This window comes from Psammomys obesus, unplaced genomic scaffold (assembly GCF_907164565.1).
Source record: "Psammomys obesus unplaced genomic scaffold, mPsaObe1.curated_primary_1811, whole genome shotgun sequence".
NCBI classification, from domain to species: domain Eukaryota; kingdom Metazoa; phylum Chordata; class Mammalia; order Rodentia; family Muridae; genus Psammomys; species Psammomys obesus.
The window spans coordinates 8,246,096-8,250,014 of NW_026596166.1; positions in this window are offsets into that span (position 1 = coordinate 8,246,096).

Below are 3,919 nucleotides of genomic sequence, written 5' to 3' on the forward strand. Positions count from 1 at the left end.
AGTAGGTCCACCCCAACATTCATCTACCCCATCTATGAGCTGCTGAAACATGTAGAGCCAGTTCTGCAGAACCAGAGCTTCAGGATGCCATGACTCTGGCAACAGCAGGATATCCGAAATGAGTCTCAGCGATGGTCCAGTATTCATGGTGCTTCAGAAGCCCAGAAACCTTGAACAAGACCAATGACTCATGTCATGCAAAGCTGTCTGGCAAATATAAATATTATGCGATACGCTGCAGTTTTCAATGCCACTACGACGAATGAATATTCGATAGAGAGGTGAGACGGATAGAGAAATGGCATGGCGAGTTAACAGTGAAGAGAGGAGGAACCAGAGATGTATGGGTAGCGAGAGGTGTGAGGGAAGACTTCAGTGGACGGAGAGCGTGGGAACGTGTCATTGTTGAGTAGGGCTGGCAGGGTGGTCAACCGGGAGCTTGCACTCTGACTCAGCCCCCAAACATCATGTCCAGCCACAGGACCACCCTGGTTCTGAGCAATGACTGAATGTCTCAGATGAAGAACAGATCATTTTCTGGATTGGACTTCCTCAAAAGACCCCTGTGGTTCCTGCTGCCAGGGGCAGCAGGTGTCCACAGTGTCCACTGTCCACTGTCCCAGGCCATGGAGAAGCCCAAGGTTCGTGTGGATGTCCATTAGCAGCCAGGAGCTGTGTTGACGGCCCTGGTCTCAGGTACCACTAAAGGTCATACAGATGTCTTTGATCTGGGCCACCGCTTGAGGTCATGCTGATGTCCAGGTCTGTGCTGCCACTGGGGGTCATACTGATATGAATGACCTGCACTGCTACTTAAGACCATGGTAATGTCTGGGTCCACGGTCCTATCATAGCTGGGATCTATGCTGATGTCCATGGCTTGTTCTGCAGTCTAAAACCGTGTTGATGGTCATAGGCTGTGCTGCCGCTGGGGGCCATATTGATCTGCGTGGCTGCACTGACACCTGAGGCCATAGTGATGTTCGGCCATAGTGATGCTGCTGCTGAGGGCCATGTCTAGGTCTGTGTTTGTACCATGGCAGAAGGTCGTGTTGTTGCCTGTGGTCTGTACTGCTCCCAGAAACCAAGCTGAGGTCCATGGCACTTGCTGACTCCAGAGACCATGAGAATGCCAAAGGTCCATGCCGCCTCCAGAAACCATGTGGAAGTTCATGAACCACATTCCTGCTGACTGTAAAGGGTAAGGAAACTTTTGCTGTGGCATTGATGACTGCAGACTCACAGTTGAAAAAGAGGGACGTAGAGGTCTATGTGATGACCATGATCCTCCTCCCTCAGAAAGCAACAGCCTAGACAGAAAGCCATTGAAGAGAACTCTTAAAGATTGTGAAAAGGATGCTGAAGTGTGGCTCTCCACAGCTGACGGCTTCTGGCAGGGGTGCAGGTGGGGAAGGACTGGAAGGACGCAGTTTTCTTTAAGGGGTTGGTCACTGGGAGTTTGACTGTGCTCCAGTGAGTAACTATATAGGTAGGATAAAGTAGATTTGTTTTTTTTTTTTTTTTTTTTTTTTTTTGGTTGGGAGTCACAAGGGTAGTGGGCAGATCTGGGAGGACTGGGGAAAGAGTTTTCTTGGGGTTCATGATGTGAAATTCCCAAATAATCAGAAAAAAATATTGTGAAAGAAAAAAAGTAAGCAGAGGGCTCAAAGGCAATCATTAAACAAAGAAAATTACCCACATCACACACGCAAAAGGACTAACTAAAATTGGATACAATACCTAAATGTGAGATCTTAAACTGTAAAAATGTTGTAAAGAAGTGTAAGTGTATATCCCTGTGGCCTAGACTTACGCAACAATTGCTTAGATATGTTCCCAAACAATTTAAGCAAAAAAAGTAAATTAAACATTTATGTGAAAAATAGCAAACACTTTTGTGTAACAAGGAACACCATCGAGAAAAATGTAAAAATCCAGAAAACAGGAGGAAAAAAAAAATGGCAAATTGTGGATCTTACAAGGGACTTTTATTGAAAATATATAAAATCTTTCACAATTCAATAATAAAAAGACAGCCCAGCCTAAGAACAGGCAGAGAATCTGCATAGACTTTGCAAAAAAAAATAAAAGAGTATCAAATGACTAAAGAACACATGAAAATATGCTCAACCTCAACGCCAGGGGAAGGTCAGTCAGAGCCATGGTACTCAGTCCCGTGTTCATTATTTGTCTCATCACTGTGCCAAAAGACCTGATGTAAGCAAAGGAGGGGGAGGTTACTGTCCATCACGGCAGGAACAATGTGGCAGCACAGGCAGGAGGTGACTGGCCACACTGTGTCTGCAATCAGGAGGTGGAGAGAGATGACTGCCTGCCCGGCTCGCCTTCCTCTTTCTTACGCAGTCGGAGAGCTCAGCCCATAGAACATGTCACGTCACATGCCGAAGGACTGTTTCCATGATGATCCTAAATACCCACCAAGGTGGCTAGCAATTTTAAAATGACATCTAACATGTTAGGGAGAATGTGGAGAAATTGTCACCTGCATACACCACCATGGGTTTGCTTATTTTTGGCGATGCGGGGGAGTCTTTTTAAGCGCAGTGATGGAAGGTATCAAAAGAACACTTCTTATCATTATTTGATATTGAGAAGAAAAGAAATGAAAAGCAAAACTTTCTGTAGCCACAGATACTGTGTCAGTCCAGTCTGACTGAACTCCGTTAACCTGTAATGTCAGACCCTGACCATCAGGGTGCTGCCTAGATTGTCCTTGATTCTTCATCTTTATGTTATTTGTTTCTCCGGATGAAGACCCATCTGTGTTCACATTGCTTCCAGCACCCTTCAAGAACTAGACATTTGATGTGTCCAGGTGCTGATCAGTTTTTAAAGACCTATTTTTATTTGTGTTCTTCCATCAGCTTCTTTTTAAAAAAAATAATAATAATAATTTAGTATTCTTCCTGCATGTGAGCCAGAAGGCCAGAGAAGGCAGCAGATCTCACTACAGATGGTTGTGAGCCACCATGTGGTTGCTGGGAATTGAATTCAGGACCTTTGGAAGAACCTCCAGTCTTCTTAACCTCTAAGCCATCTCTCCAGCCCCATCAATTCCTTTTAACTTTCAAAACTTTGGTATCAAAAACTGTTTTCCAGTTTAATGATCTCCTGATTCTTGATCAGGATTGCTTATTTTGCTTTTCATTGGATTTGTTTCTTAAAAACAAATATGTATGAGTGAGAGAGTATGTGTGTGGATGCCCTCAGAGTCCAGAAGAGGGTGCCAGTCTCTCTGGAGCTGGCAATTCCAAGTCATCCTACAGAACTAGTGCTTTTAATCACTGAGCCACCCCCTCAGCCCAGCAATGATTTTTTTCCTTTATTGAAAATAAATTTTTTTCTTACATACTACATCTTGATTACCGTTTCTCCTCCCTCTACTCTTCCTAGTTACTCTTCCACCTCCCCTGTGCAGATCTGAATAAAAATGCCACCTCATAGGCTTATAGGGAATGGCACTCTTAAGAGGTAGTGTTGTTTTCTTGGAGGAAGTGTGTCACTGGGGGTGGGCTTTGAGGTTTCCAATGCTCAAGCCAGACCCAGTGTCTCTCTCTCTTCCTGCTGCCTGTTCATGCACATGTAGAACTCTTGGCTCTTTCTCCAGCACCGTGGCTGCCTGAGTGCAACCACACTGTCTGTCTGCGTGCCACCATGCTTTCTGCTATGATGACAGTGGAGTAAGACTCTGAACCTGTGAGCCAGCCTTAATCAAATGGTTTATTTATTTTATAAGAGTTGCTGTGGTCATGGTGGCTTTTCACAGCAACAGAAACCCTAAGACACCTCCCATCTGGATCCACTCCTTTTCTGTCACTCATTAGAAAACAAACAAGGATTTAAGGGATAAGAATATAATATAATATAATATAATATAATATAATATAATATAATATAA